The sequence below is a fragment of the Lactuca saligna genome, chromosome 1, assembly GCF_052625555.1.
Source record: "Lactuca saligna cultivar CGN05327 chromosome 1, ASM5262555v1, whole genome shotgun sequence".
NCBI classification, from domain to species: Eukaryota; Viridiplantae; Streptophyta; class Magnoliopsida; order Asterales; family Asteraceae; genus Lactuca; species Lactuca saligna.
Window position 1 is genome coordinate 157,152,396 of NC_136417.1, and position 23,706 is coordinate 157,176,101.

Here is a 23,706-nt window from a genome sequence, read left to right on the forward strand (position 1 = left end):
GCGTTTTTTTTTCTTTCTTGGTATATCCATGCTCGGGCGGCCTCCGGTTCAATGTTGATTGTTTTCTTGTTTCCCGAACCGAGCCGATCCATCACGTGGGTCCCACGCCTCGCGTCCGAAAGCAAACGAGGTTCTGCGTCTTGTAAGACATAAAAACAATAAGCATGGATAGTATTTCGGGTGCGATCATACCAGCACTAATGCACCGGATCCCATCAGAACTCCGCAGTTAAGCGTGCTTGGGCGAGAGTAGTACTAGGATGGGTGACCCCCTGGGAAGTCCTCGTGTTGCCCCCCCTTTTTCGTTGCCCGTCTGCGTTTTTTTTATGTTTTAGGTGCGTTTTTTTTTTCTTTCTTGCTATATCCATGCTCGGGCGGCCTCCGGTTCAATGTTCATTGTTTTCTTGTTTCCCGAACCGAGCCGATCCATCACGTGGGTCCCACGCCTCGCGTCCGAAAGCAAACGAGGTTCTGCGTCTTGTAAGACATAAAAACAATAAGCATGGATAGTATTTCGGGTGCGATCATACCAGCACTAATGCACCGGATCCCATCAGAACTCCGCAGTTAAGCGTGCTTGGGCGAGAGTAGTACTAGGATGGGTGACCCCCCGGGAAGTCCTCGTGTTGCACCCCCTTTTTCGTTGCCCGTCTGCGTTTTTTTTATGTTTTAGGTGCGTTTTTTCTTTCTTTCTTGCTATATCCATGCTCGGGCGGCTTCCGGTTCAATGTTGATTGTTTTCTTGTTTCCCGAACCGAGCCGATCCATCACGTGGGTCCCACGCCTCGCGTCCGAAAGCAAACGAGGTTCTGCGTCTTGTAAGACATAAAAACAATAAGCATGGATAGTATTTCGGGTGCGATCATACCAGCACTAATGCACCGGATCCCATCAGAACTCCGCAGTTAAGCGTGCTTGGGCGAGAGTAGTACTAGGATGGGTGACCCCCTGGGAAGTCCTCGTGTTGCACCCCGTTTTTCGTTGCCCATCTGCGTTTTTTTTATGTTTTAGGTGCGTTTGTTTTTTCTTTCTTGCTATATCCATGCTCGGGCGGCCTCCGGTTCAATGTTGATTGTTTTTTCTTGTTTCCCGAACCGAGCCGATCCATCACGTGGGTCCCACGCCTCGCGTCCGAAAGCAAACGAGGTTCTGCGTCTTGTAAGACATAAAAACAATAAGCATGGATAGTATTTCGGGTGCGATCATACCAGCACTAATGCACCGGATCCCATCAGAACTCCGCAGTTAAGCGTGCTTGGGCGAGAGTAGTACTAGGATGGGTGACCCCCCGGGAAGTCCTCGTGTTGCACCCCCTTTTTCGTTGCCCGTCTGCGTTTTTTTATGTTTTAGGTGCGTTTTTTTTTCTTTCTTGCTATATCCATGCTCGGGCGGCCTCCGGTTCAATGTTGATTGTTTTCTTGTTTCCCGAACCGAGCCGATCCATCACGTGGGTCCCACGCCTCGCGTCCGAAAGCAAACGAGGTTCTGCGTCTTGTAAGACATAAAAACAATAAGCATGGATAGTATTTCGGGTGCGATCATACCAGCACTAATGCACCGGATCCCATCAGAACTCCGCAGTTAAGCGTGCTTGGGCGAGAGTAGTACTAGGATGGGTGACCCCCCGGGAAGTCCTCGTGTTGCACCCCCTTTTTCGTTGCCCGTCTGCGTTTTTTTATGTTTTAGGTGCGTTTTTTTTTCTTTCTTGGTATATCCATGCTCGGGCGGCCTCCGGTTCAATGTTGATTGTTTTCTTGTTTCCCGAACCGAGCCGATCCATCACGTGGGTCCCACGCCTCGCGTCCGAAAGCAAACGAGGTTCTGCGTCTTGTAAGACATAAAAACAATAAGCATGGATAGTATTTCGGGTGCGATCATACCAGCACTAATGCACCGGATCCCATCAGAACTCCGCAGTTAAGCGTGCTTGGGCGAGAGTAGTACTAGGATGGGTGACCCCCCGGGAAGTCCTCGTGTTGCACCCCCTTTTTCGTTGCCCGTCTGCGTTTTTTTTATGTTTTAGGTGCGTTTTTTTTTTCTTTCTTGCTATATCCATGCTCGGGCGGCTTCCGGTTCAATGTTGATTGTTTTCTTGTTTCCCGAACCGAGCCGATCCATCACGTGGGTCCCACGCCTCGCGTCCGAAAGCAAACGAGGTTCTGCGTCTTGTAAGACATAAAAACAATAAGCATGGATAGTATTTCGGGTGCGATCATACCAGCACTAATGCACCGGATCCCATCAGAACTCCGCAGTTAAGCGTGCTTGGGCGAGAGTAGTACTAGGATGGGTGACCCCCTGGGAAGTCCTCGTGTTGCACCCCGTTTTTCGTTGCCCATCTGCGTTTTTTTTATGTTTTAGGTGCGTTTGTTTTTTCTTTCTTGCTATATCCATGCTCGGGCGGCCTCCGGTTCAATGTTGATTGTTTTTTCTTGTTTCCCGAACCGAGCCGATCCATCACGTGGGTCCCACGCCTCGCGTCCGAAAGCAAACGAGGTTCTGCGTCTTGTAAGACATAAAAACAATAAGCATGGATAGTATTTCGGGTGCGATCATACCAGCACTAATGCACCGGATCCCATCAGAACTCCGCAGTTAAGCGTGCTTGGGCGAGAGTAGTACTAGGATGGGTGACCCCCCGGGAAGTCCTCGTGTTGCACCCCCTTTTTCGTTGCCCGTCTGCGTTTTTTTATGTTTTAGGTGCGTTTTTTTTTCTTTCTTGCTATATCCATGCTCGGGCGGCCTCCGGTTCAATGTTGATTGTTTTCTTGTTTCCCGAACCGAGCCGATCCATCACGTGGGTCCCACGCCTCGCGTCCGAAAGCAAACGAGGTTCTGCGTCTTGTAAGACATAAAAACAATAAGCATGGATAGTATTTCGGGTGCGATCATACCAGCACTAATGCACCGGATCCCATCAGAACTCCGCAGTTAAGCGTGCTTGGGCGAGAGTAGTACTAGGATGGGTGACCCCCCGGGAAGTCCTCGTGTTGCACCCCCTTTTTCGTTGCCCGTCTGCGTTTTTTTATGTTTTAGGTGCGTTTTTTTTTCTTTCTTGGTATATCCATGCTCGGGCGGCCTCCGGTTCAATGTTGATTGTTTTCTTGTTTCCCGAACCGAGCCGATCCATCACGTGGGTCCCACGCCTCGCGTCCGAAAGCAAACGAGGTTCTGCGTCTTGTAAGACATAAAAACAATAAGCATGGATAGTATTTCGGGTGCGATCATACCAGCACTAATGCACCGGATCCCATCAGAACTCCGCAGTTAAGCGTGCTTGGGCGAGAGTAGTACTAGGATGGGTGACCCCCTGGGAAGTCCTCGTGTTGCACCCCCTTTTTCGTTGCCCGTCTGCGTTTTTTTTATGTTTTAGGTGCGTTTTTTTTTTCTTTCTTGCTATATCCATGCTCGGGCGGCCTCCGGTTCAATGTTGATTGTTTTCTTGTTTCCCGAACCGAGCCGATCCATCACGTGGGTCCCACGCCTCGCGTCCGAAAGCAAACGAGGTTCTGCGTCTTGTAAGACATAAAAACAATAAGCATGGATAGTATTTCGGGTGCGATCATACCAGCACTAATGCACCGGATCCCATCAGAACTCCGCAGTTAAGCGTGCTTCGGCGAGAGTAGTACTAGGATGGGTGACCCCCTGGGAAGTCCTCGTGTTGCACCCACTTTTTCGTTGCCCGTCTGCGTTTTTTTTATGTTTTAGGTGCGTTTTTTTTCTTTCTTGCTATATCCATGCTCGGGCGGCCTCCGGTTCAATGTTGATTGTTTTCTTGTTTCCCGAACCGAGCCGATCCATCACGTGGGTCCCACGCCTCGCGTCCGAAAGCAAACGAGGCTCTGCGTCTTGTAAGACATAAAAACAATAAGCATGGATAGTATTTCGGGTGCGATCATACCAGCACTAATGCACCGGATCCCATCAGAACTCCGCAGTTAAGCGTGCTTGGGCGAGAGTAGTACTAGGATGGGTGACCCCCTGGGAAGTCCTCGTGTTGCACCCCCTTTTTCGTTGCCCGTCTGCGTTTTTTTATGTTTTAGGTGCGTTTTTTTTTTCTTTTTTGCTATATCCATGCTCGGGCGGCCACCGGTTCAATGTTGATTGTTTTCTTGTTTCCCGAACCGAGCCGATCCATCACGTGGGTCCCACGCCTCGCGTCCGAAAGCAAACGAGGTTCTGCGTCTTGTAAGACATAAAAACAATAAGCATGGATAGTATTTCGGGTGCGATCATACCAGCACTAATGCACCGGATCCCATCAGAACTCCGCAGTTAAGCGTGCTTGGGCGAGAGTAGTACTAGGATGGGTGACCCCCTGGGAAGTCCTCGTGTTGCACCCCATTTTTCGTTGCCCGTCTGCGTTTTTTTATGTTTTAGGTGCGTTTTTTTTTTCTTTCTTGCTATATCCATGCTCGGGCGGCCTCCGGTTCAATGTTCATTGTTTTCTTGTTTCCCGAACCGAGCCGATCCATCACGTGGGTCCCACGCCTCGCGTCCGAAAGCAAACGAGGTTCTGCGTCTTGTAAGACATAAAAACAATAAGCATGGATAGTATTTCGGGTGCGATCATACCAGCACTAATGCACCGGATCCCATCAGAACTCCGCAGTTAAGCGTGCTTGGGCGAGAGTAGTACTAGGATGGGTGACCCCCCGGGAAGTCCTCGTGTTGCACCCCCTTTTTCGTTGCCCGTCTGCGTTTTTTTTATGTTTTAGGTGCGTTTTTTTTTTCTTTCTTGCTATATCCATGCTCGGGCGGCTTCCGGTTCAATGTTGATTGTTTTCTTGTTTCCCGAACCGAGCCGATCCATCACGTGGGTCCCACGCCTCGCGTCCGAAAGCAAACGAGGTTCTGCGTCTTGTAAGACATAAAAACAATAAGCATGGATAGTATTTCGGGTGCGATCATACCAGCACTAATGCACCGGATCCCATCAGAACTCCGCAGTTAAGCGTGCTTGGGCGAGAGTAGTACTAGGATGGGTGACCCCCTGGGAAGTCCTCGTGTTGCACCCCGTTTTTCGTTGCCCATCTGCGTTTTTTTTATGTTTTAGGTGCGTTTGTTTTTTCTTTCTTGCTATATCCATGCTCGGGCGGCCTCCGGTTCAATGTTGATTGTTTTTTCTTGTTTCCCGAACCGAGCCGATCCATCACGTGGGTCCCACGCCTCGCGTCCGAAAGCAAACGAGGTTCTGCGTCTTGTAAGACATAAAAACAATAAGCATGGATAGTATTTCGGGTGCGATCATACCAGCACTAATGCACCGGATCCCATCAGAACACCGCAGTTAAGCGTGCTTGGGCGAGAGTAGTACTAGGATGGGTGACCCCCCGGGAAGTCCTCGTGTTGCACCCCCTTTTTCGTTGCCCGTCTGCGTTTTTTTATGTTTTAGGTGCGTTTTTTTTTCTTTCTTGCTATATCCATGCTCGGGCGGCCTCCGGTTCAATGTTGATTGTTTTCTTGTTTCCCGAACCGAGCCGATCCATCACGTGGGTCCCACGCCTCGCGTCCGAAAGCAAACGAGGTTCTGCGTCTTGTAAGACATAAAAACAATAAGCATGGATAGTATTTCGGGTGCGATCATACCAGCACTAATGCACCGGATCCCATCAGAACTCCGCAGTTAAGCGTGCTTGGGCGAGAGTAGTACTAGGATGGGTGACCCCCCGGGAAGTCCTCGTGTTGCACCCCCTTTTTCGTTGCCCGTCTGCGTTTTTTTATGTTTTAGGTGCGTTTTTTTTTTCTTTCTTGCTATATCCATGCTCGGGCGGCCTCCGGTTCAATGTTGATTGTTTTCTTGTTTCCCGAACCGAGCCGATCCATCACGTGGGTCCCACGCCTCGCGTCCGAAAGCAAACGAGGTTCTGCGTCTTGTAAGACATAAAAACAATAAGCATGGATAGTATTTCGGGTGCGATCATACCAGCACTAATGCACCGGATCCCATCAGAACTCCGCAGTTAAGCGTGCTTGGGCGAGAGTAGTACTAGGATGGGTGACCCCCCGGGAAGTCCTCGTGTTGCACCCCCTTTTTCGTTGCCCGTCTGCGTTTTTTTTATGTTTTAGGTGCGTTTTTTTTTTCTTTCTTGCTATATCCATGCTCGGGCGGCCTCCGGTTCAATGTTGATTGTTTTCTTGTTTCCCGAACCGAGCCGATCCATCACGTGGGTCCCACGCCTCGCGTCCGAAAGCAAACGAGGTTCTGCGTCTTGTAAGACATAAAAACAATAAGCATGGATAGTATTTCGGGTGCGATCATACCAGCACTAATGCACCGGATCCCATCAGAACTCCGCAGTTAAGCGTGCTTGGGCGAGAGTAGTACTAGGATGGGTGACCCCCTGGGAAGTCCTCGTGTTGCACCCCATTTTTCGTTGCCCGTCTGCGTTTTTTTATGTTTTAGGTGCGTTTTTTTTTTCTTTCTTGCTATATCCATGCTCGGGCGGCCTCCGGTTCAATGTTCATTGTTTTCTTGTTTCCCGAACCGAGCCGATCCATCACGTGGGTCCCACGCCTCGCGTCCGAAAGCAAACGAGGTTCTGCGTCTTGTAAGACATAAAAACAATAAGCATGGATAGTATTTCGGGTGCGATCATACCAGCACTAATGCACCGGATCCCATCAGAACTCCGCAGTTAAGCGTGCTTGGGCGAGAGTAGTACTAGGATGGGTGACCCCCCGGGAAGTCCTCGTGTTGCACCCCCTTTTTCGTTGCCCGTCTGCGTTTTTTTTATGTTTTAGGTGCGTTTTTTTTTTCTTTCTTGCTATATCCATGCTCGGGCGGCTTCCGGTTCAATGTTGATTGTTTTCTTGTTTCCCGAACCGAGCCGATCCATCACGTGGGTCCCACGCCTCGCGTCCGAAAGCAAACGAGGTTCTGCGTCTTGTAAGACATAAAAACAATAAGCATGGATAGTATTTCGGGTGCGATCATACCAGCACTAATGCACCGGATCCCATCAGAACTCCGCAGTTAAGCGTGCTTGGGCGAGAGTAGTACTAGGATGGGTGACCCCCTGGGAAGTCCTCGTGTTGCACCCCGTTTTTCGTTGCCCATCTGCGTTTTTTTTATGTTTTAGGTGCGTTTGTTTTTTCTTTCTTGCTATATCCATGCTCGGGCGGCCTCCGGTTCAATGTTGATTGTTTTTTCTTGTTTCCCGAACCGAGCCGATCCATCACGTGGGTCCCACGCCTCGCGTCCGAAAGCAAACGAGGTTCTGCGTCTTGTAAGACATAAAAACAATAAGCATGGATAGTATTTCGGGTGCGATCATACCAGCACTAATGCACCGGATCCCATCAGAACTCCGCAGTTAAGCGTGCTTGGGCGAGAGTAGTACTAGGATGGGTGACCCCCCGGGAAGTCCTCGTGTTGCACCCCCTTTTTCGTTGCCCGTCTGCGTTTTTTTATGTTTTAGGTGCGTTTTTTTTTCTTTCTTGCTATATCCATGCTCGGGCGGCCTCCGGTTCAATGTTGATTGTTTTCTTGTTTCCCGAACCGAGCCGATCCATCACGTGGGTCCCACGCCTCGCGTCCGAAAGCAAACGAGGTTCTGCGTCTTGTAAGACATAAAAACAATAAGCATGGATAGTATTTCGGGTGCGATCATACCAGCACTAATGCACCGGATCCCATCAGAACTCCGCAGTTAAGCGTGCTTGGGCGAGAGTAGTACTAGGATGGGTGACCCCCCGGGAAGTCCTCGTGTTGCACCCCCTTTTTCGTTGCCCGTCTGCGTTTTTTTATGTTTTAGGTGCGTTTTTTTTTCTTTCTTGCTATATCCATGCTCGGGCGGCCTCCGGTTCAATGTTGATTGTTTTCTTGTTTCCCGAACCGAGCCGATCCATCACGTGGGTCCCACGCCTCGCGTCCGAAAGCAAACGAGGTTCTGCGTCTTGTAAGACATAAAAACAATAAGCATGGATAGTATTTCGGGTGCGATCATACCAGCACTAATGCACCGGATCCCATCAGAACTCCGCAGTTAAGCGTGCTTGGGCGAGAGTACTACTAGGATGGGTGACCCCCCGGGAAGTCCTCGTGTTGCACCCCCTTTTTCGTTGCCCGTCTGCGTTTTTTTTATGTTTTAGGTGCGTTTTTTTTTTCTTTCTTGCTATATCCATGCTCGGGCGGCCTCCGGTTCAATGTTGATTGTTTTCTTGTTTCCCGAACCGAGCCGATCCATCACGTGGGTCCCACGCCTCGCGTCCGAAAGCAAACGAGGTTCTGCGTCTTGTAAGACATAAAAACAATAAGCATGGATAGTATTTCGGGTGCGATCATACCAGCACTAATGCACCGGATCCCATCAGAACTCCGCAGTTAAGCGTGCTTGGGCGAGAGTAGTACTAGGATGGGTGACCCCCTGGGAAGTCCTCGTGTTGCACCCCCTTTTTCGTTGCCCGTCTGCGTTTTTTTTATGTTTTAGGTGCGTTTTTTTTTTCTTTCTTGCTATATCCATGCTCGGGCGGCCTCCGGTTCAATGTTGATTGTTTTCTTGTTTCCCGAACCGAGCCGATCCATCACGTGGGTCCCACGCCTCGCGTCCGAAAGCAAACGAGGTTCTGCGTCTTGTAAGACATAAAAACAATAAGCATGGATAGTATTTCGGGTGCGATCATACCAGCACTAATGCACCGGATCCCATCAGAACTCCGCAGTTAAGCGTGCTTGGGCGAGAGTAGTACTAGGATGGGTGACCCCCTGGGAAGTCCTCGTGTTGCACCCCGTTTTTCGTTGCCCATCTGCGTTTTTTTTATGTTTTAGGTGCGTTTGTTTTTTCTTTCTTGCTATATCCATGCTCGGGCGGCCTCCGGTTCAATGTTGATTGTTTTTTCTTGTTTCCCGAACCGAGCCGATCCATCACGTGGGTCCCACGCCTCGCGTCCGAAAGCAAACGAGGTTCTGCGTCTTGTAAGACATAAAAACAATAAGCATGGATAGTATTTCGGGTGCGATCATACCAGCACTAATGCACCGGATCCCATCAGAACTCCGCAGTTAAGCGTGCTTGGGTGAGAGTAGTACTAGGATGGGTGACCCCCCGGGAAGTCCTCGTGTTGCACCCCCTTTTTCGTTGCCCGTCTGCGTTTTTTTATGTTTTAGGTGCGTTTTTTTTTCTTTCTTGCTATATCCATGCTCGGGCGGCCTCCGGTTCAATGTTGATTGTTTTCTTGTTTCCCGAACCGAGCCGATCCATCACGTGGGTCCCACGCCTCGCGTCCGAAAGCAAACGAGGTTCTGCGTCTTGTAAGACATAAAAACAATAAGCATGGATAGTATTTCGGGTGCGATCATACCAGCACTAATGCACCGGATCCCATCAGAACTCCGCAGTTAAGCGTGCTTGGGCGAGAGTAGTACTAGGATGGGTGACCCCCCGGGAAGTCCTCGTGTTGCACCCCCTTTTTCGTTGCCCGTCTGCGTTTTTTTATGTTTTAGGTGCGTTTTTTTTTCTTTCTTGGTATATCCATGCTCGGGCGGCCTCCGGTTCAATGTTGATTGTTTTCTTGTTTCCCGAACCGAGCCGATCCATCACGTGGGTCCCACGCCTCGCGTCCGAAAGCAAACGAGGTTCTGCGTCTTGTAAGACATAAAAACAATAAGCATGGATAGTATTTCGGGTGCGATCATACCAGCACTAATGCACCGGATCCCATCAGAACTCCGCAGTTAAGCGTGCTTGGGCGAGAGTAGTACTAGGATGGGTGACCCCCTGGGAAGTCCTCGTGTTGCACCCCCTTTTTCGTTGCCCGTCTGCGTTTTTTTTATGTTTTAGGTGCGTTTTTTTTTTCTTTCTTGCTATATCCATGCTCGGGCGGCCTCCGGTTCAATGTTGATTGTTTTCTTGTTTCCCGAACCGAGCCGATCCATCACGTGGGTCCCACGCCTCGCGTCCGAAATCAAACGAGGTTCTGCGTCTTGTAAGACATAAAAACAATAAGCATGGATAGTATTTCGGGTGCGATCATACCAGCACTAATGCACCGGATCCCATCAGAACTCCGCAGTTAAGCGTGCTTGGGCGAGAGTAGTACTAGGATGGGTGACCCCCTGGGAAGTCCTCGTGTTGCACCCCGTTTTTCGTTGCCCATCTGCGTTTTTTTTATGTTTTAGGTGCGTTTGTTTTTTCTTTCTTGCTATATCCATGCTCGGGCGGCCTCCGGTTCAATGTTGATTGTTTTTTCTTGTTTCCCGAACCGAGCCGATCCATCACGTGGGTCCCACGCCTCGCGTCCGAAAGCAAACGAGGTTCTGCGTCTTGTAAGACATAAAAACAATAAGCATGGATAGTATTTCGGGTGCGATCATACCAGCACTAATGCACCGGATCCCATCAGAACTCCGCAGTTAAGCGTGCTTGGGCGAGAGTAGTACTAGGATGGGTGACCCCCCGGGAAGTCCTCGTGTTGCACCCCCTTTTTCGTTGCCCGTCTGCGTTTTTTTATGTTTTAGGTGCGTTTTTTTTTCTTTCTTGCTATATCCATGCTCGGGCGGCCTCCGGTTCAATGTTGATTGTTTTCTTGTTTCCCGAACCGAGCCGATCCATCACGTGGGTCCCACGCCTCGCGTCCGAAAGCAAACGAGGTTCTGCGTCTTGTAAGACATAAAAACAATAAGCATGGATAGTATTTCGGGTGCGATCATACCAGCACTAATGCACCGGATCCCATCAGAACTCCGCAGTTAAGCGTGCTTGGGCGAGAGTAGTACTAGGATGGGTGACCCCCCGGGAAGTCCTCGTGTTGCACCCCCTTTTTCGTTGCCCGTCTGCGTTTTTTTATGTTTTAGGTGCGTTTTTTTTTCTTTCTTGGTATATCCATGCTCGGGCGGCCTCCGGTTCAATGTTGATTGTTTTCTTGTTTCCCGAACCGAGCCGATCCATCACGTGGGTCCCACGCCTCGCGTCCGAAAGCAAACGAGGTTCTGCGTCTTGTAAGACATAAAAACAATAAGCATGGATAGTATTTCGGGTGCGATCATACCAGCACTAATGCACCGGATCCCATCAGAACTCCGCAGTTAAGCGTGCTTGGGCGAGAGTAGTACTAGGATGGGTGACCCCCTGGGAAGTCCTCGTGTTGCACCCCCTTTTTCGTTGCCCGTCTGCGTTTTTTTTATGTTTTAGGTGCGTTTTTTTTTTCTTTCTTGCTATATCCATGCTCGGGCGGCCTCCGGTTCAATGTTGATTGTTTTCTTGTTTCCCGAACCGAGCCGATCCATCACGTGGGTCCCACGCCTCGCGTCCGAAAGCAAACGAGGTTCTGCGTCTTGTAAGACATAAAAACAATAAGCATGGATAGTATTTCGGGTGCGATCATACCAGCACTAATGCACCGGATCCCATCAGAACTCCGCAGTTAAGCGTGCTTGGGCGAGAGTAGTACTAGGATGGGTGACCCCCTGGGAAGTCCTCGTGTTGCACCCCCTTTTTCGTTGCCCGTCTGCGTTTTTTTTATGTTTTAGGTGCGTTTTTTTTCTTTCTTGCTATATCCATGCTCGGGCGGCCTCCGGTTCAATGTTGATTGTTTTCTTGTTTCCCGAACCGAGCCGATCCATCACGTGGGTCCCACGCCTCGCGTCCGAAAGCAAACGAGGCTCTGCGTCTTGTAAGACATAAAAACAATAAGCATGGATAGTATTTCGGGTGCGATCATACCAGCACTAATGCACCGGATCCCATCAGAACTCCGCAGTTAAGCGTGCTTGGGCGAGAGTAGTACTAGGATGGGTGACCCCCTGGGAAGTCCTCGTGTTGCACCCCCTTTTTCGTTGCCCGTCTGCGTTTTTTTTATGTTTTAGGTGCGTTTTTTTTTTCTTTCTTGCTATATCCATGCTCGGGCGGCCTCCGGTTCAATGTTGATTGTTTTCTTGTTTCCCGAACCGAGCCGATCCATCACGTGGGTCCCACGCCTCGCGTCCGAAAGCAAACGAGGTTCTGCGTCTTGTAAGACATAAAAACAATAAGCATGGATAGTATTTCGGGTGCGATCATACCAGCACTAATGCACCGGATCCCATCAGAACTCCGCAGTTAAGCGTGCTTGGGCGAGAGTAGTACTAGGATGGGTGACCCCCTGGGAAGTCCTCGTGTTGCACCTCGTTTTTCGTTGCCCATCTGCGTTTTTTTTATGTTTTAGGTGCGTTTGTTTTTTCTTTCTTGCTATATCCATGCTCGGGCGGCCTCCGGTTCAATGTTGATTGTTTTTTCTTGTTTCCCGAACCGAGCCGATCCATCACGTGGGTCCCACGCCTCGCGTCCGAAAGCAAACGAGGTTCTGCGTCTTGTAAGACATAAAAACAATAAGCATGGATAGTATTTCGGGTGCGATCATACCAGCACTAATGCACCGGATCCCATCAGAACTCCGCAGTTAAGCGTGCTTGGGCGAGAGTAGTACTAGGATGGGTGACCCCCCGGGAAGTCCTCGTGTTGCACCCCCTTTTTCGTTGCCCGTCTGCGTTTTTTTATGTTTTAGGTGCGTTTTTTTTTCTTTCTTGCTATATCCATGCTCGGGCGGCCTCCGGTTCAATGTTGATTGTTTTCTTGTTTCCCGAACCGAGCCGATCCATCACGTGGGTCCCACGCCTCGCGTCCGAAAGCAAACGAGGTTCTGCGTCTTGTAAGACATAAAAACAATAAGCATGGATAGTATTTCGGGTGCGATCATACCAGCACTAATGCACCGGATCCCATCAGAACTCCGCAGTTAAGCGTGCTTGGGCGAGAGTAGTACTAGGATGGGTGACCCCCCGGGAAGTCCTCGTGTTGCACCCCCTTTTTCGTTGCCCGTCTGCGTTTTTTTATGTTTTAGGTGCGTTTTTTTTTCTTTCTTGGTATATCCATGCTCGGGCGGCCTCCGGTTCAATGTTGATTGTTTTCTTGTTTCCCGAACCGAGCCGATCCATCACGTGGGTCCCACGCCTCGCGTCCGAAAGCAAACGAGGTTCTGCGTCTTGTAAGACATAAAAACAATAAGCATGGATAGTATTTCGGGTGCGATCATACCAGCACTAATGCACCGGATCCCATCAGAACTCCGCAGTTAAGCGTGCTTGGGCGAGAGTAGTACTAGGATGGGTGACCCCCTGGGAAGTCCTCGTGTTGCACCCCCTTTTTCGTTGCCCGTCTGCGTTTTTTTTATGTTTTAGGTGCGTTTTTTTTTTCTTTCTTGCTATATCCATGCTCGGGCGGCCTCCGGTTCAATGTTGATTGTTTTCTTGTTTCCCGAACCGAGCCGATCCATCACGTGGGTCCCACGCCTCGCGTCCGAAAGCAAACGAGGTTCTGCGTCTTGTAAGACATAAAAACAATAAGCATGGATAGTATTTCGGGTGCGATCATACCAGCACTAATGCACCGGATCCCATCAGAACTCCGCAGTTAAGCGTGCTTGGGCGAGAGTAGTACTAGGATGGGTGACCCCCTGGGAAGTCCTCGTGTTGCAACCCCTTTTTCGTTGCCCGTCTGCGTTTTTTTTATGTTTTAGGTGCGTTTTTTTTTTCTTTCTTGCTATATCCATGCTCGGGCGGCCTCCGGTTCAATGTTGATTGTTTTCTTGTTTCCCGAACCGAGCCGATCCATCACGTGGGTCCCACGCCTCGCGTCCGAAAGCAAACGAGGTTCTGCGTCTTGTAAGACATAAAAACAATAAGCATGGATAGTATTTCGGGTGCGATCATACCAGCACTAATGCACCGGATCCCATTAGAACTCCGCAGTTAAGCGTGCTTGGGCGAGAGTAGTACTAGGATGGGTGACCCCCTGGGAAGTCCTCGTGTTGCACCCCCTTTTTCGTTGCCCGTCTGCGTTTTTTTTATGTTTTAGGTGCGTTTTTTTTTCTTTCTTGCTATATCCATGCTCGGGCGGCCTCCGGTTCAATGTTGATTGTTTTCTTGTTTCCCGAACCGAGCCGATCCATCACGTGGGTCCCACGCCTCGCGTCCGAAAGCAAACGAGGTTCTGCGTCTTGTAAGACATAAAAACAATAAGCATGGATAGTATTTCGGGTGCGATCATACCAGCACTAATGCACCGGATCCCATCAGAACTCCGCAGTTAAGCGTTCTTGGGCGAGAGTAGTACTAGGATGGGTGACCCCCTGGGAAGTCCTCGTGTTGCACCCCCTTTTTCGTTGCCCGTCTGCGTTTTTTTTATGTTTTAGGTGCGTTTTTTTTTTCTTTCTTGCTATATCCATGCTCGGGCGGCCTCCGGTTCAAGGTTGATTGTTTTCTTGTTTCCCGAACCGAGCCGATCCATCACGTGGGTCCCACGCCTCGCGTCCGAAAGCAAACGAGGTTCTGCGTCTTGTAAGACATAAAAACAATAAGCATGGATAGTATTTCGGGTGCGATCATACCAGCACTAATGCACCGGATCCCATCAGAACTCCGCAGTTAAGCGTGCTTGGGCGAGAGTAGTACTAGGATGGGTGACCCCCTGGGAAGTCCTCGTGTTGCACCCCCTTTTTCGTTGCCCGTCTGCGTTTTTTTTTATGTTTTAGGTGCGTTTTTTTTTTCTTTCTTGCTATATCCATGCTCGGGCGGCCTCCGGTTCAATGTTGATTGTTTTCTTGTTTCCCGAACCGAGCCGATCCATCACGTGGGTCCCACGCCTCGCGTCCGAAAGCAAACGAGGTTCTGCGTCTTGTAAGACATAAAAACAATAAGCATGGATAGTATTTCGGGTGCGATCATACCAGCACTAATGCACCGGATCCCATCAGAACTCCGCAGTTAAGCGTGCTTGGGCGAGAGTAGTACTAGGATGGGTGACCCCCTGGGAAGTCCTCGTGTTGCACCCCTTTTTCGTTGCCCGTCTGCGTTTTTTTTATGTTTTAGGTGCGTTTTTTTTTCTTTCTTGCTATATCCATGCTCGGGCGGCCTCCGGTTCAATGTTGATTGTTTCCTTGTTTCCCGAACCGAGCCGATCCATCACGTGGGTCCCACGCCTCGCGTCCGAAAGCAAATGAGGTTCTGCGTCTTGTAAGACATAAAAACAATAAGCATGGATAGTATTTCGGGTGCGATCATACCAGCACTAATGCACCGGATCCCATCAGAACTCCGCAGTTAAGCGTGCTTGGGCGAGAGTAGTTCTAGGATGGGTGACCCCCTGGGAAGTCCTCGTGTTGCACCCTCTTTTTCGTTGCCCGTCTGCGTTTTTTTTATGTTTTAGGTGCGTTTTTTTTTTCTTTCTTGCTATATCCATGCTCGGGCGGCCTCCGGTTCAATGTTGATTGTTTTCTTGTTTCCCGAACCGAGCCGATCCATCACGTGGGTCCCACGCCTCGCGTCCGAAAGCAAACGAGGTTCTGCGTCTTGTAAGACATAAAAACAATAAGCATGGATAGTATTTCGGGTGCGATCATACCAGCACTAATGCACCGGATCCCATCAGAACTCCGCAGTTAAGCGTGCTTGGGCGAGAGTAGTTCTAGGATGGGTGACCCCCTGGGAAGTCCTCGTGTTGCACCCCTTTTTCGTTGCCCGTCTGCGTTTTTTTTATGTTTGAGGTGCGTTTTTTTTTCTTTCTTGCTATATCCATGCTCGGGCGGCCTCCGGTTCAATGTTGATTGTTTTCTTGTTTCCCGAACCGAGCCGATCCATCACGTGGGTCCCACGCCTCGCGTCCGAAAGCAAACGAGGTTCTGCGTCTTGTAAGACATAAAAACAATAAGCATGGATAGTATTTCGGGTGCGATCATACCAGCACTAATGCACCGGATCCCATCAGAACTCCGCAGTTAAGCGTGCTTGGGCGAGAGTAGTACTAGGATGGGTGACCCCCCGGGAAGTCCTCGTGTTGCACCCCCTTTTTCGTTGCCCGTCTGCGTTTTTTTATGTTTTAGGTGCGTTTTTTTTTCTTTCTTGCTATATCCATGCTCGGGCGGCCTCCGGTTCAATGTTGATTGTTTTCTTGTTTCCCGAACCGAGCCGATCCATCACGTGGGTCCCACGCCTCGCGTCCGAAAGCAAACGAGGTTCTGCGTCTTGTAAGACATAAAAACAATAAGCATGGATAGTATTTCGGGTGCGATCATACCAGCACTAATGCACCGGATCCCATCAGAACTCCGCAGTTAAGCGTGCTTGGGCGAGAGTAGTACTAGGATGGGTGACCCCCCGGGAAGTCCTCGTGTTGCACCCCCTTTTTCGTTGCCCGTCTGCGTTTTTTTTATGTTTTAGGTGCGTTTTTTTTTTCTTTCTTGGTATATCAATGCTCGGGCGGCCTCCGGTTCAATGTTGATTGTTTTCTTGTTTCCCGAACCGAGCCGATCCATCACGTGGGTCCCACGCCTCGCGTCCGAAAGCAAACGAGGTTCTGCGTCTTGTAAGACATAAAAACAATAAGCATGGATAGTATTTCGGGTGCGATCATACCAGCACTAATGCACCGGATCCCATCAGAACTCTGCAGTTAAGCGTGCTTGGGCGAGAGTAGTACTAGGATGGGTGACCCCCTGGGAAGTCCTCGTGTTGCACCCACTTTTTCGTTGCCCGTCTGCGTTTTTTTATGTTTTAGGTGCGTTTTTTTTTTCTTTCTTGCTATATCCATGCTCGGGCGGCCTCCGGTTCAATGTTGATTGTTTTCTTGTTTCCCGAACCGAGCCGATCCATCACGTGGGTCCCACGCCTCGCGTCCGAAAGCAAACGAGGTTCTGCGTCTTGTAAGACATAAAAACAATAAGCATGGATAGTATTTCGGGTGCGATCATACCAGCACTAATGCACCGGATCCCATCAGAACTCCGCCGTTAAGCGTGCTTGGGCGAGAGTAGTACTAGGATGGGTGACCCCCCGGGAAGTCCTCGTGTTGCACCCCCTTTTTCTTTGCCCGTCTGCGTTTTTTTTATGTTTTAGGTGCGTTTTTTTTTCTTTCTTGCTATATCCATGCTCGGGCGGCCTCCGGTTCAATGTTGATTGTTTTCTTGTTTCCCGAACCGAGCCGATCCATCACGTGGGTCCCACGCCTCGCGTCCGAAAGCAAACGAGGTTCTGCGTCTTGTAAGACATAAAAACAATAAGCATGGATAGTATTTCGGGTGCGATCATACCAGCACTAATGCACCGGATCCCATCAGAACTCCGCAGTTAAGCGTGCTTGGGCGAGAGTAGTACTAGGATGGGTGACCCCCTGGGAAGTCCTCGTGTTGCACCCCCTTTTCGTTGCCCGTCTGCGTTTTTTTTATGTTTTAGGTGCGTTTTTTTTTTCTTTCTTGCTATATCAATGCTCGGGCGGCCTCCGGTTCAATGTTGATTGTTTTCTTGTTTCCCGAACCGAGCCGATCCATCACGTGGGTCCCACGCCTCGCGTCCGAAAGCAAACGAGGTTCTGCGTCTTGTAAGACATAAAAACAATAAGCATGGATAGTATTTCGGGTGCGATCATACCAGCACCAATGCATCGGATCCCATCAGAACTCCGCAGTTAAGCGTGCTTGGGCGAGAGTAGTACTAGGATGGGTGACCCCCTGGGAAGTCCTCGTGTTGCACCCCCTTTTTTCGTTGCCCGTCTGCGTTTTTTTTATGTGTTAGGTGCGTTTTTTTTTTCTTTCTTGCTATATCCATGCTCGGGCGGCCTCCGGTTCAATGTTGATTGTTTTCTTGTTTCCCGAACCGAGCCGATCCATCACGTGGGTCCCACGCCTCGCGTCCGAAAGCAAACGTGGTTCTGCGTCTTGTAAGACATAAAAACAATAAGCATGGATAGTATTTCGGGTGCGATCATACCAGCACTAATGCACCGGATCCCATCAGAACTCCGCAGTTAAGCGTGCTTGGGCGAGAGTAGTACTAGGATGGGTGACCCCCTGGAAGTCCTCGTGTTGCACCCCCTTTTTCGTTGCCCGTCTGCGTTTTTTTTATGTTTTAGGTGCGTTTTTTTTTCTTTCTTGCTATATCAATGCTCGGGCGGCCTCCGGTTCAATGTTGATTGTTTTCTTGTTTCCCGAACCGAGCCGATCCATCACGTGGGTCCCACGCCTCGCGTCCGAAAGCAAACGAGGTTCTGCGTCTTGTAAGACATAAAAACAATAAGCATGGATACTATTTCGGGTGCGATCATACCAGCACCAATGCATCGGATCCCATCAGAACTCCGCAGTTAAGCGTGCTTGGGCGAGAGTAGTACTAGGATGGGTGACCCCCTGGGAAGTCCTCGTGTTGCACCCCCTTTTTTCGTTGCCCGTCTGCGTTTTTTTTATGTTTTAGGTGCGTTTTTTTTTTCTTTCTTGCTATATCCATGCTCGGGCGGCCTCCGGTTCAATGTTGATTGTTTTCTTGTTTCCCGAACCGAGCCGATCCATCACGTGGGTCCCACGCCTCGCGTCCGAAAGCAAACGTGGTTCTGCGTCTTGTAAGACATAAAAACAATAAGCATGGATAGTATTTCGGGTGCGATCATACCAGCACTAATGCACCGGATCCCATCAGAACTCCGCAGTCAAGCGTGCTTGGGCGAGAGTAGTACTAGGATGGGTGACCCCCTGGGAAGTCCTCGTGTTGCACCCCCTTTTTCGTTGCCCGTCTGCGTTTTTTTTATGTTTTAGGTGCGTTTTTTTTTTCTTTCTTGCTATATCCATGCTCGGGCGGCCTCCGGTTCAATGTTGATTGTTTTCTTGTTTCCCGAACCGAGCCGATCCATCACGTGGGTCCCACGCCTCGCGTCCGAAAGCAAACGTGGTTCTGCGTCTTGTAAGACATAAAAACAATAAGCATGGATAGTATTTCGGGTGCGATCATACCAGCACTAATGCACCGGATCCCATCAGAACTCCGCAGTCAAGCGTGCTTGGGCGAGAGTAGTACTAGGATGGGTGACCCCCTGGGAAGTCCTCGTGTTGCACCCCCTTTTTCTTTGGCCGTCTGCGTTTTTTTTATGTTTTAGGTGCGTTTTTTTTTCTTTCTTGCTATATCCATGCTCGGGCGGCCTCCGGTTCAATGTTGATTGTTTTCTTGTTTCCCGAACCGAGCCGATCCATCACGTGGGTCCCACGCCTCGCGTCCGAAAGCAAACGAGGTTCTGCGTCTTGTAAGACATAAAAACAATAAGCATGGATAGTATTTCGGGTGCGATCATACCAGCACTAATGCACCGGATCCCATCAGAACTCCGCAGTTAAGCGTGCTTGGGCGAGAGTAGTACTAGGATGGGTGACCCCCTGGGAAGTCCTCGTGTTGCACCCCCTTTTTCGTTGCCCGTCTGCGTTTTTTTTATGTTTTAGGTGCGTTTTTTTTTTTCTTTCTTGCTATATCAATGCTCGGGCGGCCTCCGGTTCAATGTTGATTGTTTTCTTGTTTCCCGAACCGAGCCGATCCATCACGTGGGTCCCACGCCTCGCGTCCGAAAGCAAACGAGGTTCTGCGTCTTGTAAGACATAAAAACAATAAGCATGGATAGTATTTCGGGTGCGATCATACCAGCACCAATGCATCGGATCCCATCAGAACTCCGCAGTTAAGCGTGCTTGGGCGAGAGTAGTACTAGGATGGGTGACCCCCTGGGAAGTCCTCGTGTTGCACCCCCTTTTTTCGTTGCCCGTCTGCGTTTTTTTTATGTTTTAGGTGCGTTTTTTTTTTCTTTCTTGCTATATCCATGCTCGGGCGGCCTCCGGTTCAATGTTGATTGTTTTCTTGTTTCCCGAACCGAGCCGATCCATCACGTGGGTCCCACGCCTCGCGTCCGAAAGCAAACGTGGTTCTGCGTCTTGTAAGACATAAAAACAATAAGCATGGATAGTATTTCGGGTGCGATCATACCAGCACTAATGCACCGGATCCCATTAGAACTCCGCAGTCAAGCGTGCTTGGGCGAGAGTAGTACTAGGATGGGTGACCCCCTGGGAAGTCCTCGTGTTGCACCCCCTTTTTCGTTGCCCGTCTGCGTTTTTTTTATGTTTTAGGTGCGTTTTTTTTTTCTTTCTTGCTATATCCATGCTCGGGCGGCCTCCGGTTCAATGTTGATTGTTTTCTTGTTTCCCGAACCGAGCCGATCCATCACGTGGGTCCCACGCCTCGCGTCCGAAAGCAAACGTGGTTCTGCGTCTTGTAAGACATAAAAACAATAAGCATGGATAGTATTTCGGGTGCGATCATACCAGCACTAATGCACCGGATCCCATCAGAACTCCGCAGTCAAGCGTGCTTGGGCGAGAGTAGTACTAGGATGGGTGACCCCCTGGGAAGTCCTCGTGTTGCACCCCCTTTTTCTTTGGCCGTCTGCGTTTTTTTTATGTTTTAGGTGCGTTTTTTTTTCTTTCTTGCTATATCCATGCTCGGGCGGCCTCCGGTTCAATGTTGATTGTTTTCTTGTTTCCCGAACCGAGCCGATCCATCACGTGGGTCCCACGCCTCGCGTCCGAAAGCAAACGAGGTTCTGCGTCTTGTAAGACATAAAAACAATAAGCATGGATAGTATTTCGGGTGCGATCATACCAGCACTAATGCACCGGATCCCATCAGAACTCCGCAGTTAAGCGTGCTTGGGCGAGAGTAGTACTAGGATGGGTGACCCCCTGGGAAGTCCTCGTGTTGCACCCCCTTTTTCGTTGCCCGTCTGCGTTTTTTTTATGTTTTAGGTGCGTTTTTTTTTTCTTTCTTGCTATATCAATGCTCGGGCGGCCTCCGGTTCAATGTTGATTGTTTTCTTGTTTCCCGAACCGAGCCGATCCATCACGTGGGTCCCACGCCTCGCGTCCGAAAGCAAACGAGGTTCTGCGTCTTGTAAGACATAAAAACAATAAGCATGGATAGTATTTCGGGTGCGATCATACCAGCACCAATGCATCGGATCCCATCAGAACTCCGCAGTTAAGCGTGCTTGGGCGAGAGTAGTACTAGGATGGGTGACCCCCTGGGAAGTCCTCGTGTTGCACCCCCTTTTTTCGTTGCCCGTCTGCGTTTTTTTTATGTTTTAGGTGCGTTTTTTTTTTCTTTCTTGCTATATCCATGCTCGGGCGGCCTCCGGTTCAATGTTGATTGTTTTCTTGTTTCCCGAACCGAGCCGATCCATCACGTGGGTCCCACGCCTCGCGTCCGAAAGCAAACGTGGTTCTGCGTCTTGTAAGACATAAAAACAATAAGCATGGATAGTATTTCGGGTGCGATCATACCAGCACTAATGCACCGGATCCCATCAGAACTCCGCAGTCAAGCGTGCTTGGGCGAGAGTAGTACTAGGATGGGTGACCCCCTGGGAAGTCCTCGTGTTGCACCCCCTTTTTCGTTGCCCGTCTGCGTTTTTTTTATGTTTTAGGTGCGTTTTTTTTTTCTTTCTTGCTATATCCATGCTCGGGCGGCCTCCGGTTCAATGTTGATTGTTTTCTTGTTTCCCGAACCGAGCCGATCCATCACGTGGGTCCCACGCCTCGCGTCCGAAAGCAAACGAGGTTCTGCGTCTTGTAAGACATAAAAACAATAAGCATGGATAGTATTTCGGGTGCGATCATACCAGCACTAATGCACCGGATCCCATCAGAACTCCGCAGTTAAGCGTGCTTGGGCGAGAGTAGTACTAGGATGGGTGACCCCCTGGGAAGTCCTCGTGTTGCACCCCCTTTTTCGTTGCCCGTCTGCGTTTTTTTATGTTTTAGGTGCGTTTTTTTTTTCTTTCTTGGTATATCCATGCTCGGGCGGCCTCCGGTTCAATGTTGATTGTTTTCTTGTTTCCCGAACCGAGCCGATCCATCACGTGGGTCCCACGCCTCGCGTCCGAAAGCAAACGAGGTTCTGCGTCTTGTAAGACATAAAAACAATAAGCATGGATAGTATTTCGGGTGCGATCATACCAGCACTAATGCACCGGATCCCATCAGAACTCCGCAGTTAAGCGTGCTTGGGCGAGAGTACTACTAGGATTGGTGACCCCCTGGGAAGTCCTCGTGTTGCACCCCCTTTTTCGTTGCCCGTCTGCGTTTTTTTTTATGTTTTAGGTGCGTTTTTTTTCTTTCTTGCTATATCCATGCTCGGGCGGCTTCCGGTTCAATGTTGATTGTTTTCTTGTTTTTCCGAACCGAGCCGATCCATCACGTGGGTCCCACGCCTCGCGTCCGAAAGCAAACGAGGTTCTGCGTCTTGTAAGACATAAAAACAATAAGCATGGATAGTATTTCGGGTGCGATCATACCAGCACTAATGCACCGGATCCCATCAGAACTCCGCAGTTAAGCGTGCTTGGGCGAGAGTAGTACTAGGATGGGTGACCCCCTGGGAAGTCCTCGTGTTGCACCCCCTTTTTCGTTGCCCGTCTGCGTTTTTTTTATGTTTTAGGTGCGTTTTTTTTTCTTTCTTGCTATATCCATGCTCGGGCGGCCTCCGGTTCAATGTTGATTGTTTTCTTGTTTCCCGAACCGAGCCGATCCATCACGTGGGTCCCACGCCTCGCGTCCGAAAGCAAACGAGGTTCTGCGTCTTGTAAGACATAAAAACAATAAGCATGGATAGTATTTCGGGTGCGATCATACCAGCACTAATGCACCGGATCCCATCAGAACTCCGCAGTTAAGCGTGCTTGGGCGAGAGTACTACTAGGATTGGTGACCCCCCGGGAAGTCCTCGTGTTGCACCCCCTTTTTCGTTGCCAGTCTGCGTTTTTTTATGTTTTAGGTGCGTTTTTTTTTTTCTTTCTTGCTATATCCATGCTCGGGCGGCCTCCGGTTCAATGTTGATTGTTTTCTTGTTTCCCGAACCGAGCCGATCCATCACGTGGGTCCCACGCCTCGCGTCCGAAAGCAAACGAGGTTCTGCGTCTTGTAAGACATAAAAACAATAAGCATGGATAGTATTTCGGGTGCGATCATACCAGCACTAATGCACCGGATCCCATCAGAACTCCGCAGTTAAGCGTGCTTGGGCGAGAGTAGTACTAGGATGGGTGACCCCCCGGGAAGTCCTCGTGTTGCACCCCCTTTTTCGTTGCCCGTCTGCGTTTTTTTATGTTTTAGGTGCGTTTTTTTTCTTTCTTGCTATATCCATGCTCGGGCGGCCTCCGGTTCAATGTTGATTGTTTTCTTGTTTCCCGAACCGAGCCGATCCATCACGTGGGTCCCACGCCTCGCGTCCGAAAGCAAACGAGGTTCTGCGTCTTGTAAGACATAAAAACAATAAGCATGGATAGTATTTCGGGTGCGATCATACCAGCACTAATGCACCGGATCCCATCAGAACTCCGCTGTTAAGCGTGCTTGGGCGAGAGTAGTACTAGGATGGGTGACCCCCCGGGAAGTCCTCGTGTTGCACCCCCTTTTTCGTTGCCCGTCTGCGTTTTTTTATGTTTTAGGTGCGTTTTTTTTTTCTTTCTTGGTATATCAATGCTCGGGCGGCCTCCGGTTCAATGTTGATTGTTTTCTTGTTTCCCGAACCGAGCCGATCCATCACGTGGGTCCCACGCCTCGCGTCCGAAAGCAAACGAGGTTCTGCGTCTTGTAAGACATAAAAACAATAAGCATGGATAGTATTTCGGGTGCGATCATACCAGCACTAATGCACCGGATCCCATCAGAACTCCGCAGTTAAGCGTGCTTGGGCGAGAGTAGTACTAGGATGGGTGACCCCCTGGGAAGTCCTCGTGTTGCACCCCCTTTTTCGTTGCCCGTCTGCGTTTTTTTTATGTTTTAGGTGCGTTTTTTTTCTTTCTTGCTATATCCATGCTCGGGCGGCCTCCGGTTCAATGTTGATTGTTTTCTTGTTTCCCGAACCGA

General features: G+C 49.8%; 70 non-coding genes across 70 annotated transcripts; all 70 read left to right on the plus strand.

The window, feature by feature from the left end:
• Positions 1 to 178: 178 nt before the first annotated feature.
• Positions 179 to 297, plus strand: LOC145025737 (5S ribosomal RNA). Its single transcript, XR_013673738.1, has one exon. It is a non-coding gene; the product is annotated as a 5S ribosomal RNA (ribosomal RNA).
• Positions 298 to 516: 219 nt separating this feature from the next.
• On the plus strand, positions 517 to 635 carry LOC145023652 (5S ribosomal RNA). The gene has a single exon (XR_013671735.1). It is a non-coding gene; the product is annotated as a 5S ribosomal RNA (ribosomal RNA).
• Positions 636 to 854: 219 nt separating this feature from the next.
• On the plus strand, positions 855 to 973 carry LOC145027823 (5S ribosomal RNA). The gene has a single exon (XR_013675587.1). It is a non-coding gene; the product is annotated as a 5S ribosomal RNA (ribosomal RNA).
• A 221-nt stretch (positions 974 to 1,194) lies between these two features.
• On the plus strand, positions 1,195 to 1,313 carry LOC145023663 (5S ribosomal RNA). The gene has a single exon (XR_013671746.1). It is a non-coding gene; the product is annotated as a 5S ribosomal RNA (ribosomal RNA).
• Positions 1,314 to 1,530: 217 nt separating this feature from the next.
• Positions 1,531 to 1,649, plus strand: LOC145023686 (5S ribosomal RNA). The gene has a single exon (XR_013671768.1). It is a non-coding gene; the product is annotated as a 5S ribosomal RNA (ribosomal RNA).
• A 217-nt stretch (positions 1,650 to 1,866) lies between these two features.
• LOC145023697 (5S ribosomal RNA) lies at positions 1,867 to 1,985 on the plus strand. Its single transcript, XR_013671779.1, has one exon. It is a non-coding gene; the product is annotated as a 5S ribosomal RNA (ribosomal RNA).
• Positions 1,986 to 2,204: 219 nt separating this feature from the next.
• Positions 2,205 to 2,323, plus strand: LOC145027824 (5S ribosomal RNA). The gene has a single exon (XR_013675588.1). It is a non-coding gene; the product is annotated as a 5S ribosomal RNA (ribosomal RNA).
• Positions 2,324 to 2,544: 221 nt separating this feature from the next.
• On the plus strand, positions 2,545 to 2,663 carry LOC145023708 (5S ribosomal RNA). The gene has a single exon (XR_013671790.1). It is a non-coding gene; the product is annotated as a 5S ribosomal RNA (ribosomal RNA).
• A 217-nt stretch (positions 2,664 to 2,880) lies between these two features.
• Positions 2,881 to 2,999, plus strand: LOC145023719 (5S ribosomal RNA). The gene has a single exon (XR_013671801.1). It is a non-coding gene; the product is annotated as a 5S ribosomal RNA (ribosomal RNA).
• A 217-nt stretch (positions 3,000 to 3,216) lies between these two features.
• Positions 3,217 to 3,335, plus strand: LOC145027825 (5S ribosomal RNA). Its single transcript, XR_013675589.1, has one exon. It is a non-coding gene; the product is annotated as a 5S ribosomal RNA (ribosomal RNA).
• A 219-nt stretch (positions 3,336 to 3,554) lies between these two features.
• LOC145026766 (5S ribosomal RNA) lies at positions 3,555 to 3,673 on the plus strand. Its single transcript, XR_013674720.1, has one exon. It is a non-coding gene; the product is annotated as a 5S ribosomal RNA (ribosomal RNA).
• A 217-nt stretch (positions 3,674 to 3,890) lies between these two features.
• On the plus strand, positions 3,891 to 4,009 carry LOC145027826 (5S ribosomal RNA). The gene has a single exon (XR_013675590.1). It is a non-coding gene; the product is annotated as a 5S ribosomal RNA (ribosomal RNA).
• Positions 4,010 to 4,227: 218 nt separating this feature from the next.
• Positions 4,228 to 4,346, plus strand: LOC145027828 (5S ribosomal RNA). The gene has a single exon (XR_013675592.1). It is a non-coding gene; the product is annotated as a 5S ribosomal RNA (ribosomal RNA).
• Positions 4,347 to 4,564: 218 nt separating this feature from the next.
• On the plus strand, positions 4,565 to 4,683 carry LOC145023730 (5S ribosomal RNA). The gene has a single exon (XR_013671811.1). It is a non-coding gene; the product is annotated as a 5S ribosomal RNA (ribosomal RNA).
• A 219-nt stretch (positions 4,684 to 4,902) lies between these two features.
• Positions 4,903 to 5,021, plus strand: LOC145027829 (5S ribosomal RNA). The gene has a single exon (XR_013675593.1). It is a non-coding gene; the product is annotated as a 5S ribosomal RNA (ribosomal RNA).
• A 221-nt stretch (positions 5,022 to 5,242) lies between these two features.
• On the plus strand, positions 5,243 to 5,361 carry LOC145026702 (5S ribosomal RNA). The gene has a single exon (XR_013674659.1). It is a non-coding gene; the product is annotated as a 5S ribosomal RNA (ribosomal RNA).
• A 217-nt stretch (positions 5,362 to 5,578) lies between these two features.
• On the plus strand, positions 5,579 to 5,697 carry LOC145023741 (5S ribosomal RNA). The gene has a single exon (XR_013671822.1). It is a non-coding gene; the product is annotated as a 5S ribosomal RNA (ribosomal RNA).
• Positions 5,698 to 5,915: 218 nt separating this feature from the next.
• LOC145023752 (5S ribosomal RNA) lies at positions 5,916 to 6,034 on the plus strand. Its single transcript, XR_013671833.1, has one exon. It is a non-coding gene; the product is annotated as a 5S ribosomal RNA (ribosomal RNA).
• A 219-nt stretch (positions 6,035 to 6,253) lies between these two features.
• On the plus strand, positions 6,254 to 6,372 carry LOC145027830 (5S ribosomal RNA). Its single transcript, XR_013675594.1, has one exon. It is a non-coding gene; the product is annotated as a 5S ribosomal RNA (ribosomal RNA).
• A 218-nt stretch (positions 6,373 to 6,590) lies between these two features.
• Positions 6,591 to 6,709, plus strand: LOC145023763 (5S ribosomal RNA). The gene has a single exon (XR_013671843.1). It is a non-coding gene; the product is annotated as a 5S ribosomal RNA (ribosomal RNA).
• A 219-nt stretch (positions 6,710 to 6,928) lies between these two features.
• Positions 6,929 to 7,047, plus strand: LOC145027831 (5S ribosomal RNA). Its single transcript, XR_013675595.1, has one exon. It is a non-coding gene; the product is annotated as a 5S ribosomal RNA (ribosomal RNA).
• Positions 7,048 to 7,268: 221 nt separating this feature from the next.
• Positions 7,269 to 7,387, plus strand: LOC145023774 (5S ribosomal RNA). Its single transcript, XR_013671854.1, has one exon. It is a non-coding gene; the product is annotated as a 5S ribosomal RNA (ribosomal RNA).
• A 217-nt stretch (positions 7,388 to 7,604) lies between these two features.
• Positions 7,605 to 7,723, plus strand: LOC145023785 (5S ribosomal RNA). Its single transcript, XR_013671865.1, has one exon. It is a non-coding gene; the product is annotated as a 5S ribosomal RNA (ribosomal RNA).
• Positions 7,724 to 7,940: 217 nt separating this feature from the next.
• On the plus strand, positions 7,941 to 8,059 carry LOC145026439 (5S ribosomal RNA). Its single transcript, XR_013674413.1, has one exon. It is a non-coding gene; the product is annotated as a 5S ribosomal RNA (ribosomal RNA).
• A 219-nt stretch (positions 8,060 to 8,278) lies between these two features.
• LOC145027832 (5S ribosomal RNA) lies at positions 8,279 to 8,397 on the plus strand. Its single transcript, XR_013675596.1, has one exon. It is a non-coding gene; the product is annotated as a 5S ribosomal RNA (ribosomal RNA).
• A 219-nt stretch (positions 8,398 to 8,616) lies between these two features.
• Positions 8,617 to 8,735, plus strand: LOC145027833 (5S ribosomal RNA). The gene has a single exon (XR_013675597.1). It is a non-coding gene; the product is annotated as a 5S ribosomal RNA (ribosomal RNA).
• A 221-nt stretch (positions 8,736 to 8,956) lies between these two features.
• Positions 8,957 to 9,075, plus strand: LOC145026146 (5S ribosomal RNA). The gene has a single exon (XR_013674137.1). It is a non-coding gene; the product is annotated as a 5S ribosomal RNA (ribosomal RNA).
• A 217-nt stretch (positions 9,076 to 9,292) lies between these two features.
• Positions 9,293 to 9,411, plus strand: LOC145023807 (5S ribosomal RNA). The gene has a single exon (XR_013671887.1). It is a non-coding gene; the product is annotated as a 5S ribosomal RNA (ribosomal RNA).
• A 217-nt stretch (positions 9,412 to 9,628) lies between these two features.
• Positions 9,629 to 9,747, plus strand: LOC145027834 (5S ribosomal RNA). The gene has a single exon (XR_013675598.1). It is a non-coding gene; the product is annotated as a 5S ribosomal RNA (ribosomal RNA).
• A 219-nt stretch (positions 9,748 to 9,966) lies between these two features.
• On the plus strand, positions 9,967 to 10,085 carry LOC145027835 (5S ribosomal RNA). The gene has a single exon (XR_013675599.1). It is a non-coding gene; the product is annotated as a 5S ribosomal RNA (ribosomal RNA).
• Positions 10,086 to 10,306: 221 nt separating this feature from the next.
• On the plus strand, positions 10,307 to 10,425 carry LOC145023818 (5S ribosomal RNA). The gene has a single exon (XR_013671898.1). It is a non-coding gene; the product is annotated as a 5S ribosomal RNA (ribosomal RNA).
• Positions 10,426 to 10,642: 217 nt separating this feature from the next.
• Positions 10,643 to 10,761, plus strand: LOC145023829 (5S ribosomal RNA). Its single transcript, XR_013671908.1, has one exon. It is a non-coding gene; the product is annotated as a 5S ribosomal RNA (ribosomal RNA).
• A 217-nt stretch (positions 10,762 to 10,978) lies between these two features.
• On the plus strand, positions 10,979 to 11,097 carry LOC145027837 (5S ribosomal RNA). The gene has a single exon (XR_013675600.1). It is a non-coding gene; the product is annotated as a 5S ribosomal RNA (ribosomal RNA).
• A 219-nt stretch (positions 11,098 to 11,316) lies between these two features.
• LOC145027839 (5S ribosomal RNA) lies at positions 11,317 to 11,435 on the plus strand. The gene has a single exon (XR_013675602.1). It is a non-coding gene; the product is annotated as a 5S ribosomal RNA (ribosomal RNA).
• A 217-nt stretch (positions 11,436 to 11,652) lies between these two features.
• On the plus strand, positions 11,653 to 11,771 carry LOC145027851 (5S ribosomal RNA). The gene has a single exon (XR_013675614.1). It is a non-coding gene; the product is annotated as a 5S ribosomal RNA (ribosomal RNA).
• A 219-nt stretch (positions 11,772 to 11,990) lies between these two features.
• LOC145025401 (5S ribosomal RNA) lies at positions 11,991 to 12,109 on the plus strand. The gene has a single exon (XR_013673418.1). It is a non-coding gene; the product is annotated as a 5S ribosomal RNA (ribosomal RNA).
• A 221-nt stretch (positions 12,110 to 12,330) lies between these two features.
• On the plus strand, positions 12,331 to 12,449 carry LOC145023840 (5S ribosomal RNA). The gene has a single exon (XR_013671919.1). It is a non-coding gene; the product is annotated as a 5S ribosomal RNA (ribosomal RNA).
• Positions 12,450 to 12,666: 217 nt separating this feature from the next.
• Positions 12,667 to 12,785, plus strand: LOC145023851 (5S ribosomal RNA). Its single transcript, XR_013671930.1, has one exon. It is a non-coding gene; the product is annotated as a 5S ribosomal RNA (ribosomal RNA).
• A 217-nt stretch (positions 12,786 to 13,002) lies between these two features.
• LOC145027863 (5S ribosomal RNA) lies at positions 13,003 to 13,121 on the plus strand. Its single transcript, XR_013675625.1, has one exon. It is a non-coding gene; the product is annotated as a 5S ribosomal RNA (ribosomal RNA).
• A 219-nt stretch (positions 13,122 to 13,340) lies between these two features.
• LOC145025632 (5S ribosomal RNA) lies at positions 13,341 to 13,459 on the plus strand. The gene has a single exon (XR_013673640.1). It is a non-coding gene; the product is annotated as a 5S ribosomal RNA (ribosomal RNA).
• A 219-nt stretch (positions 13,460 to 13,678) lies between these two features.
• LOC145022701 (5S ribosomal RNA) lies at positions 13,679 to 13,797 on the plus strand. The gene has a single exon (XR_013670822.1). It is a non-coding gene; the product is annotated as a 5S ribosomal RNA (ribosomal RNA).
• Positions 13,798 to 14,015: 218 nt separating this feature from the next.
• On the plus strand, positions 14,016 to 14,134 carry LOC145025972 (5S ribosomal RNA). Its single transcript, XR_013673961.1, has one exon. It is a non-coding gene; the product is annotated as a 5S ribosomal RNA (ribosomal RNA).
• A 219-nt stretch (positions 14,135 to 14,353) lies between these two features.
• Positions 14,354 to 14,472, plus strand: LOC145027874 (5S ribosomal RNA). Its single transcript, XR_013675637.1, has one exon. It is a non-coding gene; the product is annotated as a 5S ribosomal RNA (ribosomal RNA).
• Positions 14,473 to 14,692: 220 nt separating this feature from the next.
• LOC145027885 (5S ribosomal RNA) lies at positions 14,693 to 14,811 on the plus strand. The gene has a single exon (XR_013675648.1). It is a non-coding gene; the product is annotated as a 5S ribosomal RNA (ribosomal RNA).
• A 217-nt stretch (positions 14,812 to 15,028) lies between these two features.
• LOC145026227 (5S ribosomal RNA) lies at positions 15,029 to 15,147 on the plus strand. Its single transcript, XR_013674213.1, has one exon. It is a non-coding gene; the product is annotated as a 5S ribosomal RNA (ribosomal RNA).
• A 219-nt stretch (positions 15,148 to 15,366) lies between these two features.
• Positions 15,367 to 15,485, plus strand: LOC145026106 (5S ribosomal RNA). The gene has a single exon (XR_013674100.1). It is a non-coding gene; the product is annotated as a 5S ribosomal RNA (ribosomal RNA).
• Positions 15,486 to 15,702: 217 nt separating this feature from the next.
• LOC145023862 (5S ribosomal RNA) lies at positions 15,703 to 15,821 on the plus strand. The gene has a single exon (XR_013671941.1). It is a non-coding gene; the product is annotated as a 5S ribosomal RNA (ribosomal RNA).
• A 217-nt stretch (positions 15,822 to 16,038) lies between these two features.
• LOC145023873 (5S ribosomal RNA) lies at positions 16,039 to 16,157 on the plus strand. The gene has a single exon (XR_013671952.1). It is a non-coding gene; the product is annotated as a 5S ribosomal RNA (ribosomal RNA).
• Positions 16,158 to 16,376: 219 nt separating this feature from the next.
• Positions 16,377 to 16,495, plus strand: LOC145025944 (5S ribosomal RNA). The gene has a single exon (XR_013673935.1). It is a non-coding gene; the product is annotated as a 5S ribosomal RNA (ribosomal RNA).
• Positions 16,496 to 16,713: 218 nt separating this feature from the next.
• LOC145026001 (5S ribosomal RNA) lies at positions 16,714 to 16,832 on the plus strand. Its single transcript, XR_013673988.1, has one exon. It is a non-coding gene; the product is annotated as a 5S ribosomal RNA (ribosomal RNA).
• A 218-nt stretch (positions 16,833 to 17,050) lies between these two features.
• Positions 17,051 to 17,169, plus strand: LOC145027896 (5S ribosomal RNA). The gene has a single exon (XR_013675659.1). It is a non-coding gene; the product is annotated as a 5S ribosomal RNA (ribosomal RNA).
• Positions 17,170 to 17,387: 218 nt separating this feature from the next.
• LOC145026278 (5S ribosomal RNA) lies at positions 17,388 to 17,506 on the plus strand. Its single transcript, XR_013674260.1, has one exon. It is a non-coding gene; the product is annotated as a 5S ribosomal RNA (ribosomal RNA).
• A 220-nt stretch (positions 17,507 to 17,726) lies between these two features.
• On the plus strand, positions 17,727 to 17,844 carry LOC145026602 (5S ribosomal RNA). Its single transcript, XR_013674565.1, has one exon. It is a non-coding gene; the product is annotated as a 5S ribosomal RNA (ribosomal RNA).
• Positions 17,845 to 18,062: 218 nt separating this feature from the next.
• Positions 18,063 to 18,181, plus strand: LOC145026280 (5S ribosomal RNA). The gene has a single exon (XR_013674261.1). It is a non-coding gene; the product is annotated as a 5S ribosomal RNA (ribosomal RNA).
• Positions 18,182 to 18,401: 220 nt separating this feature from the next.
• LOC145025509 (5S ribosomal RNA) lies at positions 18,402 to 18,520 on the plus strand. The gene has a single exon (XR_013673520.1). It is a non-coding gene; the product is annotated as a 5S ribosomal RNA (ribosomal RNA).
• A 219-nt stretch (positions 18,521 to 18,739) lies between these two features.
• On the plus strand, positions 18,740 to 18,858 carry LOC145025510 (5S ribosomal RNA). Its single transcript, XR_013673521.1, has one exon. It is a non-coding gene; the product is annotated as a 5S ribosomal RNA (ribosomal RNA).
• Positions 18,859 to 19,076: 218 nt separating this feature from the next.
• On the plus strand, positions 19,077 to 19,195 carry LOC145027907 (5S ribosomal RNA). Its single transcript, XR_013675669.1, has one exon. It is a non-coding gene; the product is annotated as a 5S ribosomal RNA (ribosomal RNA).
• Positions 19,196 to 19,415: 220 nt separating this feature from the next.
• On the plus strand, positions 19,416 to 19,534 carry LOC145026281 (5S ribosomal RNA). The gene has a single exon (XR_013674262.1). It is a non-coding gene; the product is annotated as a 5S ribosomal RNA (ribosomal RNA).
• Positions 19,535 to 19,754: 220 nt separating this feature from the next.
• On the plus strand, positions 19,755 to 19,873 carry LOC145025773 (5S ribosomal RNA). The gene has a single exon (XR_013673772.1). It is a non-coding gene; the product is annotated as a 5S ribosomal RNA (ribosomal RNA).
• A 219-nt stretch (positions 19,874 to 20,092) lies between these two features.
• Positions 20,093 to 20,211, plus strand: LOC145025511 (5S ribosomal RNA). Its single transcript, XR_013673522.1, has one exon. It is a non-coding gene; the product is annotated as a 5S ribosomal RNA (ribosomal RNA).
• Positions 20,212 to 20,429: 218 nt separating this feature from the next.
• Positions 20,430 to 20,548, plus strand: LOC145027919 (5S ribosomal RNA). Its single transcript, XR_013675681.1, has one exon. It is a non-coding gene; the product is annotated as a 5S ribosomal RNA (ribosomal RNA).
• Positions 20,549 to 20,767: 219 nt separating this feature from the next.
• LOC145026282 (5S ribosomal RNA) lies at positions 20,768 to 20,886 on the plus strand. Its single transcript, XR_013674263.1, has one exon. It is a non-coding gene; the product is annotated as a 5S ribosomal RNA (ribosomal RNA).
• A 220-nt stretch (positions 20,887 to 21,106) lies between these two features.
• LOC145025512 (5S ribosomal RNA) lies at positions 21,107 to 21,225 on the plus strand. The gene has a single exon (XR_013673523.1). It is a non-coding gene; the product is annotated as a 5S ribosomal RNA (ribosomal RNA).
• A 219-nt stretch (positions 21,226 to 21,444) lies between these two features.
• On the plus strand, positions 21,445 to 21,563 carry LOC145027930 (5S ribosomal RNA). Its single transcript, XR_013675692.1, has one exon. It is a non-coding gene; the product is annotated as a 5S ribosomal RNA (ribosomal RNA).
• A 218-nt stretch (positions 21,564 to 21,781) lies between these two features.
• LOC145027019 (5S ribosomal RNA) lies at positions 21,782 to 21,900 on the plus strand. The gene has a single exon (XR_013674964.1). It is a non-coding gene; the product is annotated as a 5S ribosomal RNA (ribosomal RNA).
• A 219-nt stretch (positions 21,901 to 22,119) lies between these two features.
• LOC145027942 (5S ribosomal RNA) lies at positions 22,120 to 22,238 on the plus strand. Its single transcript, XR_013675703.1, has one exon. It is a non-coding gene; the product is annotated as a 5S ribosomal RNA (ribosomal RNA).
• Positions 22,239 to 22,456: 218 nt separating this feature from the next.
• Positions 22,457 to 22,575, plus strand: LOC145027136 (5S ribosomal RNA). Its single transcript, XR_013675074.1, has one exon. It is a non-coding gene; the product is annotated as a 5S ribosomal RNA (ribosomal RNA).
• Positions 22,576 to 22,794: 219 nt separating this feature from the next.
• LOC145023884 (5S ribosomal RNA) lies at positions 22,795 to 22,913 on the plus strand. Its single transcript, XR_013671963.1, has one exon. It is a non-coding gene; the product is annotated as a 5S ribosomal RNA (ribosomal RNA).
• Positions 22,914 to 23,129: 216 nt separating this feature from the next.
• LOC145026207 (5S ribosomal RNA) lies at positions 23,130 to 23,248 on the plus strand. The gene has a single exon (XR_013674194.1). It is a non-coding gene; the product is annotated as a 5S ribosomal RNA (ribosomal RNA).
• A 218-nt stretch (positions 23,249 to 23,466) lies between these two features.
• Positions 23,467 to 23,585, plus strand: LOC145027954 (5S ribosomal RNA). The gene has a single exon (XR_013675714.1). It is a non-coding gene; the product is annotated as a 5S ribosomal RNA (ribosomal RNA).
• Positions 23,586 to 23,706: the final 121 nt, after the last annotated feature.